General features: G+C 34.7%; 1 long non-coding RNA gene across 1 annotated transcript; it reads left to right on the top strand.

The window, feature by feature from the left end:
• Positions 1 to 300: 300 nt before the first annotated feature.
• Positions 301 to 11377, top strand: LOC148843589 (uncharacterized). Its single transcript, XR_016102804.1, has 2 exons — positions 301 to 704; positions 11130 to 11377. It is a non-coding gene; the product is annotated as an uncharacterized LOC148843589 (long non-coding RNA).
• Positions 11378 to 19904: the final 8527 nt, after the last annotated feature.

The raw sequence follows: 19904 nt of genomic DNA, 5'->3' as shown, positions 1-19904 counted from the left end.
CTTGTTGACCCAAATTCCTACGATCTTGACCCTCTATGACTAATCAAACTTCATCAAATCTTGGACATCCCCAAATGCCCACCTGTGAAATCTTAGACCAAAATACCACCATTTACCCTTCGATCGCACCAAGATTACATTTCAAGGTCTTATATTGACTAGATTCCAAGTATGCCCAATCCGGGGCCAATTGGCTCAATCAAACCTCACCAATCACCTCAGATTACCCAAAAACCCTATCATATAAATTTTCATCAAAACAGGCATTGTTTGCCTCTCAATCACACAAATATTCCATTTCGATGCCCTAGATTATTCGAATCAAACACTTTCCAGATCTGCCAATGCAGGTCCAATTGGGCTAATCGGACCCACCAATCGCCTCAAACTATCCAAATCCTCACCTTGTGAAAATTCAGCCAGTCATACCTCACTTACCCTTTCATTAGCGTCGTGGTTCCCCAACCATCCGCCGATCTCCCCTATCTTGCGTTTCCTTCACCGATCGAGCAGAGTTGACTACAGCAAGAAGACTGAAGCTCCCCTCTCGAGTTCAAGCAAGACTGTGCTGGAATCGTCCCATCTCCTCATCAATCTTTCTAATACAACCTTCAGTCAGTATCGTCGTCTGAAAGCCAAATCTGTTCGACATAAATGAATTGGTCCTCCATTGCATCGTTTCAACCGGGCTAAATCCGATCTGGGTAAATTCTATTTTCTCCCATTTTCTTATTTATCATGTTTTATTCTATGGTAGAATACCACTCCCCTGTCAGATGTGGGAAATGGCAATGAAGCTATGCAGAACGGTCCCTGTAAACCCTTGACTGATGACAGAAATGGCGGGATTGCCATATAGTGTCGTCCTCTGTTCTTTTCCTTGCATTATCATTTTTTTTTTTTTTATTAATGCCGGTGTTGAGCTTCATTCCTATTCTTTTGTTCTAGTTGTGCTATCTATTATCAGTTGTATTTATCATGATCGATGGGAGCATGGATTTTTTTGTCGTATTTTGATGGCTGTTGGCTTGTTTAAGCTCATTTTATTCTCGCTATTTCAATTGGGTTGAACGAGGGTTTTCAAATCGGATTAGTCTGAATCATGCTGGGAGATGCTGGGTTTGCTCTGTTACATGGTACCGGAAGACTAAAAGAATTAATTGGAACCTACCCTTAGCCACAGAATATGAGAGAGAAAATGATATGAAAAATACATTACATATTATTTATGTATAAAAAATAGAAAAAGGGGGGGGGTGTAGAAAAGAGAGTTGGGGAGTTTTATGCAAGATTGCTAGGCAAACAAAGCAGGGAGTTTGATGGCTAGAGCTGATGCTATCTTTGGGGAAGATTCAGCAACCTAGAGAGGATTAGAAAGGAAAGGGAAGGAAAACCGGTTACAGGAAGCACAGGAGTCTCTCAACAAAACCAGAATAAAAAAATATAAAAATAAAAAGGAAATCAGCAACAAAAATGGCATAAAATAAAAGAAAAGAAAAGAAGAATAAAATAGTGGTGAGTCAAGATATTTTGAGCGGATTTGTGAGTTTGAAGAGTTAGTTTTTGTTTTGGGGTAAAGTGATGGGATAAGGAGGGTGAGAATAGGATGAGTTCGAATGGGTTGGGGGGGAATTAATGAATAATTGCTTAAATAGGATTTAATAATAATAATAATAATAATAATCGTAAAGTAAAATAATAACATTGCAAATGAAGTGGATGTGATAATAAGAAATATGATAAAAATATAATAACAAAATAAATATAAAATATAATAATAAATTTGATACGGTAGGTTCTTTTTGTTTGTTCTTGTTTCTTATTCTTATTATTATAATTTGTTTTTTTTATGCTTATTTGATATCCCTTGTGAGCCCCACCTATTGGACCTGGGAGAGGGGTGTCTAACCCCTTCCCTCTCCCATCCGAGTCTTACCCTGACTTGGGCAATGGAATCACTAATAAATCAAAAGCACTTTCTGATGTAAATCTTGGATGTCCCATCACCTCCATTTCCATAATTGATGGGTGGCAATTCCTTTCCGGCCCGAGTGGCAGAGTAAGTCATTTTTCCGACACTCACACCCTAATTGCACTAGGACGTTATTATTTGGCCATATGAAGGCCTTATGATGAATATGGGAAGAGATCTTGTGGCATTAGGACTTGGGAAAGTTTATAAGGTTTGTCCTACAGTGTGATGATTTATTTGGAATCCCCAATGTATCCGATTGATTACTTGCTAACAACTACCTAGTTAGAGTAGAATTATTGGCCAAATACCATATATGATGGTAGTTGGTTGAGATAATGACTCATTATATGGTCTTTCAACCAATTTTTAACACTATTGTGCAAAAGAACTGAACTATCATCAGTTTTTGAGGTCTTGTACTTTTGGAAGATCTTCATAGAAAGACTTGCCAAACACCAGGTTTATGACTTAACTCCTTACCCAAGACATGTTACTCATCTTGTCATCCAGTTTCAAGATTTAGCTTTTCTATCTACCTAGCTAGTCCACTCTAACTCCAAATCTCTTGAGAGTTAATATAGATGGGGTATCTGGGTTGTATGGCATTGGTTCTGGAATCATTATAGGAAAATCTCTGAGGAGGTTTATAATAGCTAGATCAAAAGCTACCGCGTGAGGAGAACCTCTGCTGATTTAGGCATTGATTTTTTTTTGAAAGTTTAATTGTTGCTAAGGAGTTTGGCTTTAATGCGATTGATATTAAAGGAGACTCCCTTCATATCATTGACATCCTGTTAGGGAACTATGACCTTGCTCCCTTACTTTCATCTAGAAAATCCTTTCAAATTCCCAAGTCATTTTTGTTAGGCGTTCTGGAAATGAATGTGCTCTCACATTCTTGTTAAATATGTTGTAACCCGTTCTAGTAGTTTACATGGTCTATATTCCTGATTTTTTAACAAGTGTACATAAAGACAACATGACAGTTCATTGAATTTATCTTTGGGTTTTACTTGAAAGGAATAACATTAAATTCAAAGAGAAAGTGGATACAAAATAAGATAATGGTGTGTAGATGTGAGAGGTGTGTTTTCAACCATAGTTAAACCGACGAACTGAACTCGTTAGGATCTAAAAAACCAAGTGGACCAAACTAGTCGAGTTTATGAACTGATGAACACGTTTGTAAATTGGTTGGTTGGACTAATCCAATGTTTGATATATTTAACCAGCCTCTTAAACCAAATAGATAAATTAACTTGGGTAGGTATGGGTTGAACCATATTTGTGCCAAAGCATTAAGAAATGACTCACTTGGGTTAGATTTGGCGTTGCCACCCATCGGTTATGGAAATAGAGTTTATTTACATTAGAAAACATTTTGATTTATTAGTGATTCCAAAACCTGAGGCTCTAGCTGAACCAGTCCAGGCAAGACTCGGATGAGAGAGGAAAAAGGTTAGACACCCCTCTCTCGGGTCCAATAGGTGGGGCCCACATGATGTCTCAAGTAAACAAAACAAAAATAATCGAAAACAGTTAAACAATTATTCAATGAGTTGAAGCAAATAAATGGGAATCAATATAAAGGAAATCGTCCCCGTGAGACTTGAGTTCCAGGTGCTGGTCCCTCTGCAGTTTGGTTGGATGGATCGTTGGTTGTGGCCCTTTTGAGGAACCCAGAAGTGATGTTGCTAGTGCTACCCATCAATTGAAATTGTATTACAAGGCCAAAGCCCAGTAAGATAAGGAAGCAGAGAATAGGCAGCCAGACAAGATGCAAGGGTAGCATCGAACCCATCAAACCGAATATGTCCAAGAGAGTTAAGACAGCTCCCAATTGCCCCATCCGAATCCCTATTGGTTCGTCCTCTTGGAGGAAGAAGGACAGCATATTAAACAAGAAAGCCAGTGACAGGGTGCAAACCATGAAAGGCATGACATGATGGAGGTAGTCGGGATGAGGCTGAAAATATATTGCCGCAAGCCCCAGAGCGATGGTCACATTCACTCCCACCATCATCTTTCCAATTTCTGATTTACCCAACCTACGTGCCATAGTTTCTTGCCCTCCACCTCAGTCTCTGTGTCTGTGACAACCTGCAAAAGCCAAAAAGCAAAAAGTGAATGGAGATAATGAAGAGTGAAGGATTGGAGTCAGGAGGAAATATATACCTCTCAAGGGTGGAGGACTAGGTGTAGGTGAAGGGAGATGGGTCGAAGCCTATTCCATTGGTTCCATCTCTTGTTCCTTCTTTTTCTTCACTTTTTTTTAGGATTATTTATTCATTTTATAATAAGCTTATTAGATAAAACTAGGACCATACAACTGAATTTTGTATTTTTTTTGGCAATACAGAGATTATTGTATTTATGCCTTTCATCCGTTATATGTCATCAATTAAAAATAGAACCAGATACAGCCTAAATAGATTGGGAATCGACTACAAAACTCTTAAAAATGTTTCCTCAACTTTGAAGCTATATGTGTTTCTCCCTCAAATCAAGCACAGCTTTATGTCACCCTTATGTAGGCATTTTATCCACTTCCACTTGAGATCCATCATGGAAACATTGAAACACAACAACACACCAGCTATTGAAATAAAAAATAAAAAAATAAAAATAATCATAACATTAGGAATTTATTTAAATTGCTGACGTATTCTTATTTCATGGGAGTCCTATGTGACCGTTATCGCCACTGGGATTGAGCCAACTGAAGGGTGGTTCAGTTGGTGGTTAATTATTTTATTCGAGCAAGGCCGCGGATTCAATTCCTCCCCTGCTGCCATGCGGACTTTGGGAGAGGAAGGGAGGGAGAGGCTATTAAACTATTAGTGTGGTGCTGCACTATTCAATGACCCTAAGGAGATTAGGCCGTATCATCATGATTAATTCTAAGAAAACAACTAGTTCAGTTTGAAAAGTTTTTTTTTTTTTTTTTTCTTTTGAATACACATTTTGGATACGTCAGATTATATTTATATGGTAACCAAGAAAAAAAAAAAGAAAATATTTATATGGTCTATCCCTTTCAGGCTTAATTTGCTATTTGGAACAAAGCAGCCTACACAATTCCTTGTTTGTCTTTCTATTTAAAAGATCATTGATTATAATTATTCTCACTCTGCACCCATGCTAACATGTCAAGTACAACTTTTTAGGGAGAAAGATGGTTCAGCCCAGGGTCAGAGAATTTGTAGGCCCAAAATATTGCTGGGGTAGGTGCCAGCTAGGAATTGATGTCAATTTACCGGCCGGCGTGGGTGTATAGAGTGTGGGTTGTTGACATTTTGAATGTTTATAGCTCTGCAGTGGAAATCAGAAATCTACATTAGGCTTGTTCGTACTTTTCTGAACTTTTTATCAAACTGTTGAGCTTTTCGGTTTATACCCCTCGGATTTGTTTTTTTTTTCTGTTTTTTTCTTTTGGAAAAAAATGCTGTTTTAACAATAATAACATGATTAATGGAGGGGAAATTTTTGATTGCCAACTCTTGGTAGGGTAGAATTACCCTATAGCTGTGTTTGGGTTGAAGGAAAAAGTAGGGAAGGAAGGGAAAGGTAGGGAAACCTATACAAACCTCTCCCTACTTTTTCCTTCAAACCAAACATAGCCTAAAAGAACTTGCATCCACCAATACATTGAAAATATCTCCCTTACATGTATATTAAATTCACCTACACCAATGTATCTCCTCACTGAAAACTAAACATACCTGGTCATATCTCATTTTTCTTCTCACATAAAAGGGAATATTGTAAATATAACCCGTTTTCTGTTCACCAAAAACTAAAATCTTCTTCTAGTGTGGGTATTGTTCTCTTCTCGAGCTTAAGAAGAGTTCTTTCTTTGGCCTAGAGCTATAGCTACAATCACTGTCCACAGAGGCAAGAAAAAGCTTACAGGAAATTTGGAGTGAAGAAAAATGATGGATTCCTTAATTGGAAAATAGTGAAATACATTTGTGGACTTTGATTGATCGAGAAAAGACAAAAACAAATCCTAATAAGTTGATAACAGACAATCATTGCCATGATTGGAGGGGGAATATTCTTTTGTTATATGTGGAAATGATTCAAATCACAAATTGTTACACTCCAGAGGTCTTGAGATTGAACTAACTCCACTTTAGCTAATCCTAGGTCCAGGAGACCCCCTTAATTCTCCTGTGGCAACAGACTAATTAGCATCTCTTCCCCCCTTAACATTTGCCCTGTCCTCAAGGCAATGATCTAGAGATCTATTTTGCAAGTCTTCCCATCTCTCCCAATTTGCATCTTGCTGTGGTGCTCCTTCCCATTGCACCATGTCTGCTCTTTTCCCCTTGACCATTCTTCTATTCAGAATTTATCTTGAAATTGGTTGGAGATTGCAGTCAGCTTTAAGTGGAGGTAAAGTGGGTAACATAGTGGCTTGGCTACCATCTTTCAGCTTTAGCTAGCCAAGAAACATTAAAAACTGGGTGAAGTTTGCACCCTTCTGGCAATAGGAGGCTATAAGTTACAAGTCATTTTTCTCAATCACCTAGTAAGGCCCATAAAATTAAGCAGCTAGCTTCTAACATTGATGGGTTGTGATGGATGTTTGTAAGGTTGTAACCTTAACCTTAGATACACCATCTCCAGTATGGAATTCTCTCTCTCTGACTGACCCTTATCTACAAATTTCTTCATCCTCTCTTAGGCAAAAACTAAGTTCTGTTTTAACTTCTAAAGAGCTACTTCTCTTTCCTTGAGATCATTTTCAACTGTTGCAACCTTTGTAGTGCTTGGTATGTAGGATATTAAGGTAGGAGGTGGGTAATCATACACTGCCTAAAATGGAGTGGTCTTGGTTGCAGAATGGAAATTGGTGTTATACCACCACTCTGCCATAGGTAGCCACTTGCTCCATGCTTGAGGTTGATCACTAGTAAAACACCTTTGATAGGTTTCCAGTGTTCTGTTTTAAACCTTCACCTATCCATCCAATAGGATGGTAAGAGGGGCTCATGTTGAGCTTTACTACTTTCAATTTGGAAACCTCCCTCCAAAATGTGCTCGTAAACACAGGATCACAGTCACTAACTATAGACCTTGGCATTCCATGCAAAAAGAAGAGCTCCTGAATGAAGATTTGAGCCACTCCTGGAGCAATACAAGGGTGTATGAGAGAAATGAAATGGTCAAATTTTCTCAGTCGATCTACTACCACCCAGATAACTGACTTTCCGTCGAGAGGGGGTCCTTCAATGGAGTCCATTGAAAAGTCTGTTCATGCTTGCTCGAGAATGAGGAGAGGCTATAGTAAGCTAGTGCAAGGGACATTTTTGGACTTGTGACACTGACAAATATCACATTCTCGGATCTAGTCTTTAATCTCCCTTCTATACCATTTCCAATAACAGATCCTTCTTAACCTTTAATTTGTATTGTGTTGTGAAGCCCAAAATGCTCTCTCCCTTAGGCTGAATGGGCCTCCTTAAATAGACGTCTCCCAAATTTTAAAGGACTGATGATGATGACTCAATCCCCTTCCAACCGCGGTCCATTTCTAAAAGAACACAGAATCATTATAGAATTCAGTCTTAAGCTCTTCTATCTAGCTACTGGCACCCCGCACCCCCCCCCCCCCCCCCTTTCTTCTCTCCTTGATACTGTGTCTGCCACCATGTTGTCTTTTCCCTTGCGCGTAGTAGACCTCATAGTCATAATTACCAATTCAATATATGACCGAGTTTTCGATGATTTAGAACAATTCAAAACCTTTGACCAAATAGGTAAGGTTCTCGGTCATAAGTGGATACAGAGAGGTGTCATTCATGAAGTGTCTTACTATAAAAAGCCAATGGTTTCTCCTATTGTGTTAACACAACACTGATTCCACTTCCACTTGCATCTATCTCTACTAAGAATTGTTTCTAGTAGTTTGGTAGAGCTAATACTGGTGTGGTAGTCATTGCCACTTTCAACATTTGGAATGCCTCTTCCTTTTCCTCACCCCATTTCCACTCTCCTTTCCTCAAGAGTTCGGTCAAAGGCCGAACTAATAGGCCATAGTCTTTAATAAACTTTCTATAATACCCCATTAAACCTAGGAATCCTTTTAATCCTTTAATAGAAGTTGATCTGGGCCATTGCATTATACTGTGAATCTTTTGATGGGTCTACCTCTACTCCATTGGAAAAAATTACATGGCCTAAGTAGCCTATTCTATGAACTACAAATTGACATTTACTTATCTTTGCGTACAACTAATTTTGTCTCAAGATTCCTAAAACCAGTTTAAGATGTTCCAGGTGTTCAAATTCAAATTTACTATAAATTAAAATGTCATAAAAAAAGACAAGAACATACCTCCACAGATGATCCCAAAAAATCTGATTCATCAGGGACTGAAAAATTAATGGAGCATTGGTAAACCCGAAGGGCATGACAAGGAAGCTATAGTTCCCTTTGTGAGGATAAAAGGAAATCTTTGGTACATCTTCGAGTCTCATTCGGATCTGGTGGTAACAAGACCTCAAGTCTAGCTTAGAAACAATCTTGGACCCATGTAATTCGTCAAGCAATTCTTCATCCACAATATACATTAGAAACTTGTCTTTGGATAAGTTCAGTACTTATAATATTTCTAGCTAACCTTGTCACATTGGTTTTGTTTTATAGTCATAACTCCACCTATCTGAAAACTATCTTTGCAGCACAAGGGTGTTTTTCTATTTGTGTAGTATCATGTCAAATGGTGAAAAGATCATGCTTGGGCTATGGTTCAAAAAATTATTGTAGTTACATAATTTGTACTCCTTCCAAACTAAGCCTTAGGAATTATCAATCTAGTCTTACCATAAGTGTTAATTTTGACTTGTATTAAATCTATAAATTGACAATTTTCACTAGAAAAAAAAAAGATGAAAATTGACATATTCATGCCTTGAAGTGGAAGATTGTGGAACAACATCATTATCATCTTATTATTTTTATCAGTTTAGAATTGCTTCCATATTTCTTTCAATTTGTATGTGGAATACCTTTAATATGATGATGGTCATAAGATGGAAGAAGCTGATCTTCATTTCCTCTGTTTTGTTCATTGAGAAATGTTAAGCATATAGGTTGGAAAACATGTTTTTGAAGTTTGAATAGCATGTTGAATACCATGGACTTGATTTTGTGGCAACCATTGTATTGTTATTTTGTCTTTCAAATAATGCTCATATTATGAATTAGATCCATGTTGTTCAAGCACTCTATAATTAAAAATATTAAATTTAATAATAATAATAATAATAATTTGAAACCTAATAACTATAATTAATAAAAAATTACTAAAGTTAATAAAAATATTAAATTTAGCAAGCTTTTATCTAGCAACTATTAAAAGTTAATAAATTAATAAAAAATAGTATTATTTTGTACTTAGGGATGATTATTTATAAAAATTGGTATAATTAATATTAATAATAATAAGTAAAAAATTATAAAAATAATAAAATAACCATTTATTAAAGTATAAAATAATAATTGCATTCATATTTATAAAATCAACATAGGTATTTATCTATTACCAAGATATTATATTATTAGAGAGAGGGAGAGAGAAAGAGAAATTACATCACAAAAGAGAGACAATTAAGAAAGAGTATTAATGAGAGATAGAGAGTGATATAACATTTGTATTATTAAAGAGAAAGAAAGAGAGAGAGAAAGGTTGATGTAAGGATGTTTTGGTATTTTAGGTCCCCTTAAGGACTAAAAACTCATGATACAAAACCTGAATATTAGTAAAGTAATAATAATAATAAAACAATAGTACTATGATAAAATATTACTAAAATAATAATAGCAAACGAAGATATTAATTATTAAGTATAATAATAATAATTTTAGGGTAGGAAAAATAATTTTAGTTATAATAATATTACTTCTAACTAAGTAATAAAATAAAAATATTAATATTCATAACTAAAAATAAAATATTCATTATAAATACTAAGATATTAATTATTGAAGACTAATAAAATAATAAATTATTAATAAAATTGTTAGTTGATTCCAATTCCAATTCCAAATGAACCAAATAATAGTAATCGGAATCCAATAATTATGTATACATAGACATATATATATATATATATATATTATGTATAACTATATAAAGTTTATAATTGGTAATTTTACTATTTTTACTTTTTTTTATACATTTTATTATACATATATACTTTAAAAATAATTTTTTTAAAACCTTTTAGTTTTGTTATTGTTTTAAATACAATAAGATGGTTATAGATTAAATGCAAAGATGATCCCAAACCCAACATAATAATCAGAGGTGAATGTGGATCTAGATTTAATAACCAAATGTGGATGTGAATGCATTTGGTTCTAATCTGAATCCAAACCATTTATAATCCTTTTGTCTACATTGCGTGGGGTTGGTCTAGATCTGAGCTAGACCTAGCTCAGAAGACTTAGAAAATAGTTGCTTGAGCTAAAAAATTTGTTGGTTTAGTCGAGTTTAGGCTAAGTTATAAATGTCATTCCTATGTAGGAGTCTTAAGACATTTATAATTATGCCATTATTTGTTTCATTATTTTAATTAAATTGTATAGTTTTTATATGGAATGCAAGTGGCTTATTTTATGAATTACTAATTTTTATTAATTTCTTTAATAGTTGCTGGTAAAAATTTGTTAAAAATTTATTTTATTTATTAGATTTTGAATTATAGTTTTATGACAACTAACCAATTAATAGTTTTCGAATGTAAATAGGGATAGCAATGGTCCCCACTATAGTTTATGACAATGATACCCAAATGAGAATGGAGACAGAGATGGGGACGGGGATTTGTTTGTCTTAAATTTTGAGCTTAGAGTTAGATTAATTTTATTATGACTAAAAAGTTAATCTACAGATTAATTTAATTATAGCATTTAATGGTTAAAAAAATCGAATAAATGAAATATAACACTAATGGATAATATGAAAAAATATTTATTTATTGAATAATTAACAATGATTCATTTTATTTGTTAAAAATTATTAATATAATTAATCTAAATTATTAAATTATTTTTATAACAAATTACTAAAATTATTAATGCAATTATCAGTTTTTATTGTTTCACTTTTCCATTATAAATCTCAGTAACCGATGTTTACAGATCAGCAAACAGAGCTGCACATCGACCAGCAAAGTTCTCTCTCCTACAAACAGAGCTGCTCAGTAACCCATGTTTACAGTTCAGGGCACCATCTTTTCTTTTGAAAATCATTGTACAAGTCTACAAGACACTGCTAACGTGTAACGAATCTGCAGCAGTTTGCGGTATATACAGAACTGGCAGTTCACCTATTCTTGCCCATATTTTGGTTTTTGGTCAAAATAAATGAAGATGTAATTATTTATTTACCCATCTTATGTTCGTCGCAACAGCGCTATTTTGCGATTACACCTTCATAGAAACTTCAGTTGCGCGAATACAAATGCCGATTGATGAATGGTGGGTCGTGAAGGTCTAGCTCTATAAATGATTAAACCATGGTTTTTAAAAACGAACCGGTGACTGAATCGGGCAGGGTCTGGTTATCGGTTCAAACGGTCCATCTGACTTGAAAGGCTGGCTGTTCTGACAAAATAAAAAATTAAAAAATTAAAAAAAGTCAACCATTTGAACGATTAACCAACCGGTTCAGCAGTTTGCCGATCAAAATTAATGGTTTTGGAGGAAAACTGAACCGGCCAGTGACCGAGAATGCAGAGGAAAGAATGCACTACAAATAAGCTCTGCAAAGAATACGCCTTTGTATGATTCAAGAACATATAAGAACAAAAACCCAGATAATAAACCCAAGATTTATAATAACAAAAGAGATCAAAACATATAAGAACAAACAATTGAAGACTGCCCCTGGTGGATTGTGAGGAGGAAGCAAATAAATCGATGGAAATGGAGAAGAAAAAGAAGACCTTTGAAAGAGGGAAACAATAACAATGAGCAACAAGAAGTCGAGAAGCTGTGTTACGAGACGGAGAAGGGAACGGAGTAGCTTATTTATAGGGGGAGAGAGGGCGTGACGCCTCAAGATAAAGGATTTAATCCTTTATAAGAAATAAAGTTTTTGATCGGAATATGAATCAAACCGAAAGATCCCTTAACTATTTAAGTTGTTAATAGAACGAATCACACTTTTACCACTAAACTATACCCGCTACAACGTACAATGTGATTATTGTATATGAATGGGCCCTTTGTCAAGGGTTTACAGGGACCGTTCTGCATAGCTTCATTGCCATTTCCCACATCTGACAGGGGAGTGGTATTCTACCATAGAATAAAACATGATAAATAAGAAAATGAGAGAAAATAGAATTTACCCAGATCGGATTTAGCCCGGTTGAAACAATGCAATGGAGGACCAATTCCTTTATGTCGAACAGATTTGGCTTTGAGACGACGATACTGACTGAAGGTTGTATTAGAAGATGGAACCCGTTCTCTAGATTATTTGCAGGTCAGTTCCCTGGCAAAACCTGGAATCTACCCGGTAGGGGTTGGTTCTAGGTGTTTGGAACCGGAACCTACCCTGTGCAGATTAGTTCTAGGGTTGGTTCTAGCCCTAGTGGTTCTGGGGTTGGTTCCAGGGTCTACCCATGGAACCTGTTTTTTCTTTACTCCCACTTCAAAACTTAATATTCAATAAATATAATATAAAATTTAAAACTTATATTATCTTTATTCATTAAATTAAGTAACTTAATTAATATGCAGATTCTCGTTATATGGTTCAAAACATAGAATTTAAAATCAAAAGAAATGATCAAATAAATTAAGTAACTAATTGTTCGTGTAAGATCATGGCCTTGCAACCATGAGTGCTTGGGTTAAATCTTCACAATCCTAGAAGTATTTTGGGGTTTATTTCAAGGCAAATTCAATTCCATGGAAAGTCCCACCAAGGTCGGTTCATCGGATCGGTTCGAGTGGGGTAAACCCCTAGACCCTAGAACTGGCCTGAGTGGTGATCGGTTCCAAGAATTTGGAATCAAACCCTACCCTGTAACAAATTAGGTAGGTCAATTCAAGGCTAGTTCGAAGTCAGTTCCATTCGGTTCTGAGTAGAACCTACCCATTTGCGCACCCCTAGTAGAGACTTTACCAACAGGTTAGAAGTCACCTTCCACAAATTATTATTCTCAAATAGCCAAACTTTATCCCACCTCAGCCAAGGTATTTTATACTAGACCTAAACCGGTAGGTTAATGGGGTTGGTGATAAAGCTAGTAACCGCTAGAACACATGATACCTTTTTTCAATGTTTGATGTGGTTTGCTGGGAATGGGTGGGGAGTGGATTTTTTTAGTGACTCGTGGCCCGTGGGTGCATGTTGGTGTTCTTCTTGAAGACCATGCTTTGCCGCTTCCCTCTCAGAGACGAGTTATAGATTCTATAAATAATTCATTAATGCAATGACGATGTAATCTATTACAGCTAGTCTTAAGGTTTTTAGAACTGAATCAGTCAAGGGTCCAGTTCTTGAGTCGAACGGTCCAACCGTTTGAACTGAATGGACAGTCCATTCTGACAAAAAAATTAAAAAAAAAAAAAAATTGACCAAACCATTGAACGGTTTAAACGGTTTGACCGCCCAGGTCAGTGGTTTGCTGATCAAGTCAATAGTTTTTGGGGAAATAATGGTTCTATGGTAAAATGGAACCAATCACCTGACAGATTCCTAATTCTTCTAGTCCAACCGTCCTGTCTGGTCCGATTTTGAAAACCATGGTTACTCTTACTAGAACATTATGTCAACTTGGTGTTGCATGTACAACTACCAAATACGTGTATAGATCTACCTAATCAACTTTATTGGACACTCACACCTCATGGAAGTTATTCTCTTTTCATTCGGTATGAAATTATTAAGTTCTTAGTGATACTTATTATTGTCTGAATAGATTTTCTAAACGTCAAAAAAAAAAAAAATATTATTCCCACCTTATTATTGTCTGAATAGATTTTCTAAGGCTATTAGTGATACTTGCCTTGTTTGTCATAATGCCATAGTCTCCGATCCACCTTTTTGTGTTTTGCCGGGGGGAGCAAAATTTGTTTGGTCCAGATCTTCTATTAATTGTAGCAGTCTGAATGAGCTGGAAACAAAAAATCATTCACATCCAGCTGAATTACCTATTACAGTAGAACACGTCAGTGTTCACTGTAGGCTCCATCTGGGACCCAGCTCTACTCAACATTGGCGTATTCAACCTTGACAGGTAGTTTACCAGGTGTGTATGATTTTGTCTTCAACTAATCCGCTCTCTAATTTTAGACTTCATGACATCTCACTATTGAATATTTCCGACCTTTCTTTTTGGTGACAACATGACAAGACATTGGCTGAAAATGGGTTAATTTTCAAAGGAAGTATCTTCAAGAAGTATATTTGGCAGGTTAGAACCAAAATATTGTTTGAGAGGTGTACTTGGGATGCATTTTCTAAATTTAATGGGTCGGTTCAGTTCATGGGAATAGGAGTTTGGAATCAAAGCTGGTTTCAATCGTTTGGTTAGGTGGAATTGGAATCTGGGTATTTCCTCCGGCCATCCTTAGAGAATGAGAATTCCGGTCCAGTCGATTTTGACTCAAGCGAGAAGAATAAAACATTTTAGCTCCAATATTTCTAAATCTGGCTGAACCAAATGGACCCTAAAATTATCTAAAATGAGTGACATGGCTATGCTACAGTGTCACTGCAGGGAAAATGAACTCCCGTTCATCACATTTTCTAAATAAGTAAGGAGGTGGTGTTTGGTATTGCGTTGCCATTACATTGTTTTGCATTTTGGTAGATCAATACAAATTTGTGAGATATACATGCCACATCATATATATAAGTCATGAGTTCCATTTCAGCTAACCAAAATGCATGCGTGTGAGAAACATTAAATTTTATATTTTTGCAGAAATAGCCATTTGTATTAATCAATTCAAAACATTTTCATAACATTTCTACCAGAAAAATCTCTCTCTCACAATGTGTATTCATCAACCCAAAACATAGACAATGCAAGGAGGAGTTCACATAATCTCTGCCTGACAACATTCCATAGCACATCCCCACCTTATATTGAGAACATCTCTCGATGATAGTATCAAAAGCGATGATGCAATCATCATGGGATCTGTCTTGGTGTTTGTGCTTGGGTCATGACCTCAAGGGCCCCAATGTATATTCTTCTTCCTCAACCCCCCTCATTGTTTTCTCTCTTTTTAGTGAATTTTTTACTTTTACTCTTCAAAAAAAGGTTAAGTATACAATAAGAAGTTTGCCTGGCAACTTCCAAAACACCACTCCCAACCCGAGCGCACTCCCTCAAAGGCCACAGACAACAAAATAAAACAACCACAAGAGAGTAACTAATCCAAAACCTCTAACAATCATAGACCCAAAATTCAACAAAACGCACCCCAAACAACCATTAAGTATTTATAAGGTTATCTTAAATAATTTACTCAAGAGAGAAGGAATGAAGATTACTTCCACAAGATAAAAAAAAAAGTTAGCTTAAGAACCCAAGTGATTTTTGGGAGCATTCTTTTTTGGGATTTTGAGAGGGTGGGTAGTTGGTCAATGGGATTTTGGTTCCCATTGACCAAGAATCCCATGTTATTTTTTCTGATTAATGTGGGGATCATGGAAAGTTTATTTTCCTGTGTATCACCTAGGTAAATGATACCCATCTCCTAAGTGGGTAAATAACTATCTCACTTGGGGTAAAGTTTCCAACACTTGAATGGAACAAAAATGCCCCTTTTAATAATGAATTTTTATGGTTAAAATGATCACCACCTTTTTTTACTTGGAAAATAAAAGAATATGGGTAAATACACATACCTGGGTAAGTGTTTCCCAGGAAAAACTTACCCAGGTAATTGCATTTACCTGAGTAAATAACTTACCAAAAATTAACAATGCCTTAAAAGTAAAGGCTTAGCAATCTTCAGAAATAGCATGTACAAAAGCACCCTAAAGACAACATTTTTTGGATACTTGAGTAGTTTTTTGATCGCTATCACCAACAAATATAATCACTTGGGATCTACTACTCACAAGCTGTTCCTACATCCCTAACCACAGAGCACCACCACTGTGTATTAGAAAGATCTAGATATTATCAATCTGCATGCAACTATAATGTGTCATAGGCACGTATAGATGTGAGTACAGCTCTTGGATAACAGATCGGGCACGTAGTAAATACCCATTTCTATAATTCAGTGCAACATTTTTCCATGAAAGTAATTCTCCATGGAATGCATGCCCACATTCTGAACAATTAGATGGATGCAATGTGCCCTGGTATGGTTTTCTCTTACAAATTCATTCAACAATGTCAAGAAGGTTCACTTGCCCTTGGATTCTGGATCTCCACCTCTCAATGCTCTCAAATAATAGAGTCAATTGTCTTGCACTATATCTCACAGTTAGATCCGGTTGAGGACCTTCCCAGTTCCCAACATCAAAGCCCATCCATCCTCATTGGTATCAAAACTTGATACGATCATCAACTCCTTCATGGTTGTATCCTCAAGCTCAAGGTATGTGTTACAATGCGCCATCTTGGAGTGGGATAGGTTTTCAATGATCACAGTTTTGCTCTAGGTCGCTTTGTTCCAATGTAAATGTGGTTTCCATTTCAACTTTGGTCTCTTTTCTAACTAGCTAATGCCATACCCTCGACAAATTTTCTTATGATCTTATCCAATCACGATCATGACCTCCATAGAAATAGACAACAACCATTTTAGCTCAAAAAAGTCATTATTAAAAAAAACTTCGGTATATATATAATTCATAAAATGGTAAAAGTTAAGAAAATTATATGTTTTAGCTAAAAATAAAAAATTGATGAAAAAAAAGAAAAATTATAAGAAATAATTTTGACCATTCCTTTTGACCACTCCCTTCAACTATCTGAGTTTCTGAAATATGAGCCTCCAACAACCTTCATTCCTTTTGACCATTTTGTGTTCTACTTCAATTTGTATAGATTTGTTGCTGATTGAACTACCTGTATAGATTAGAAGGAGAGAGAGAGAGAGAGAGAGAGAGAGAGAGAGAGAGAGAGAGAGAGAGAGAATTTCAACATGCCAATGATCTGAACCCCCGAATTGAGCTACCTATGTAGATGAGAGAGAGAGGAAGAGAGTTGATGCAAAGGAAGAGAGCTATTCAACTTTCAAACCCTAAACATCATTGATTCACTGTAATGACCCTATGGATACCCATGACCACCCTAAACCAACCATTTTCTCTTGACCCAAAAGGATTGCTCAACCCATATTGACCCACATGATATATGGGTGGGTATGGGTGGTTTTCAAGTGAGTTATGTGGGTCAAGTGGGTCGGGTCAAAATCGCCACCCCTACATATGAGCAGCTACTTGAGCAATACTTTGTTCCAGAGATTTTATGGGCTGATCCATGATTGGTAGCCAAACTAATTCGCAGCTTTCTTTTCCCTTAACTCTGTGATCAACCCTTGCTAGAGCTGAAAACTCTTCAACATGGACATGAAGATCTGACATGAAGAAGGCAATGAACTTGCCCTTGAGTCCGTCCAAATTGACTTGTACCACCATAGTAACTTAGCATGATAACCACAATACCTATATCTATATCTATAAAAGTACTAATAACTTCTAAAATTTCAAGAATTTTTCTTGACCAAATACTCCATTTTTGAAACATAATCCCTTGTTACTGTGAGTGAATAAAATGTAATTTGAATATATACTATAAATGAGTGCATTCAATTTCCTCCCATAAAATCCAATAATTTAAAGTATTAACTCATTCACCTTCATTGAATCGTATAATGAAGTCATTTTTATTTCTTATCATTATTAAATTCCACTAATTAAATCCATACATAATAAATTAATAATTTCAATAAAATAAAAACTTTTATGATTAAAATCTACTTGAAAAAAATAGTGTTTCCATCTAGGTGGTTGTAAAAAAATAAACCATTTTGGTTCAAATAATGGGCCAACCTATGTTGCCACAATTAAATAACAACTTTAAAAATAGATAATATGCAAACAATATAGAAATTAGAAAAATGGAAACATTTTTAATATCATATATTCAACATATTAAACAATAATAAGTATGAACTATAAAAAATATTATTAATGGAAATGGAATATATAATTTAAAATAAACATAGAAATGAGATGATGCCATAGTCAAATAATAAAATTTAAAAAAATAGAAAATACAAAGTACCACAAAAATAAGAAAATAAAAAAATTGGGAATATGTCTAATGTTATATATTTACAAAAAAATAAAATATTGGGTACATCTCTACAATTATACATTCATTATATTGAACAAAATAATTATTCTATATAAAACATAATTTTATTAGTAATGGGAATTTAATACAAAATTTAAAATCAACATAGAAATCAAACTATTTTCCTTTTTGAGTGGTGGGTTAGTGGTTTGGGTAAAATTGATTAACCAATGATATGATATTTAAATATTACATCTTTAAAAAAAAGTAAAAGTAATCAAAACAATATATAAAGATTATATATTAATTATTCCAATAAAAAATTTAGTGTGATAAGTAAAATTATCTATATAATGTAAACTCATGATGTAATAATTGAATATTTAGATAATTATAGAGTACAAAATGAAAAAAGTAGAAAATTTTTTTGAAACATATTTGAACATTTCTAATGTTATATATTCATTATATTAAATAAAAATCATTTTTATTTATGACAAAAATAAAATAAAAAATTTTATGCTAATAATAATAATAATAATAATAATAATAATAATAATAATAATAATAATAATAATAATAATAATAATAATAATATGAGAATACACATGTATCACTAAATTATACAAATCCTCAACTCCCTTCTTAGGTTGGGATTGAGTTACCTTTTGAAATTTCACAATTTTCTTGCACCTTACTCTACTAATTGTGATGGTTCAATTGCTAGTTGCAATGTTTAGGTGTTGGGATCATTGTCATTTCCTAATATATCTTTCAAAAAATCAACTATCACAGTTCATTACATAGCTTTCGACAAAATTAGTTAGTTATTACTCCCTACAAAATAAGGACACATCTGTCCATCTGGTTGTTCTTCACACACAACCTTCTTAAATTTCCCATGAATATTACCAACAAAAAAATGAATTCATTGCCTTTTTTATGTGTTTTCTTGCATGCTAAGTAGTTTAGTTTAATTAATCTTTGATTTGGTCAGTAACTTCACTCTTTATCAACTGCATTCCTAATTGGACAAGGATTTGAAATGTTTATTAATTCACTAGTCTCATCTGTGATCTGTTCATTGAGTACCAACATCCATTGTCTTCTTCTTTTCTATAATTGTTAAAAATTCTTTCATTCTTCAATGCTTATTTGTTGTTTATTCAATTCATCAATTTCTTTTTTCAAGCCAAATGAACATGGGGAAGTACGGTAATTAACATAATAAAATCTGAAGATGGACATCCCATATTTAAGTGATGATATTGTCTTTGAAGAGATACTGAATTGAGTTCCAATAGATTTTCTTCATAACAACTTTAGACTTGTTTGTAGAAATTAGATTGAATTAATGTCCAATGCTCATTTCATTAAAGTTCATTGCTCCAATGCTAAACAGGGTTTGATTACTCTAGGGCCAACATGTTTCAAGCTCGGTTAGATTACAATGAATTTAATGGAGATTAGAGCAGGCAAAATGATAGTCCAACTCATCAAATTTAGATCTTTGAGTTCATGTGAGATGCCCAACCTTAGAAGCTCCTCGAATGGTTTGCTTTTATTACAAGATAGATTGAGTCTTCACAATCATTATATAGTTAATCCTACTACAAGTAATGGATAAGCA

This window comes from Nelumbo lutea, chromosome 8 (assembly GCF_056320005.1).
Source record: "Nelumbo lutea isolate HS-2025 chromosome 8, American lotus-T2T, whole genome shotgun sequence".
In the NCBI taxonomy this organism is placed as follows: domain Eukaryota; kingdom Viridiplantae; phylum Streptophyta; class Magnoliopsida; order Proteales; family Nelumbonaceae; genus Nelumbo; species Nelumbo lutea.
Note: the sequence above shows the minus strand (reverse complement) of the source record. Positions and strands in the feature narration are given on the sequence as shown.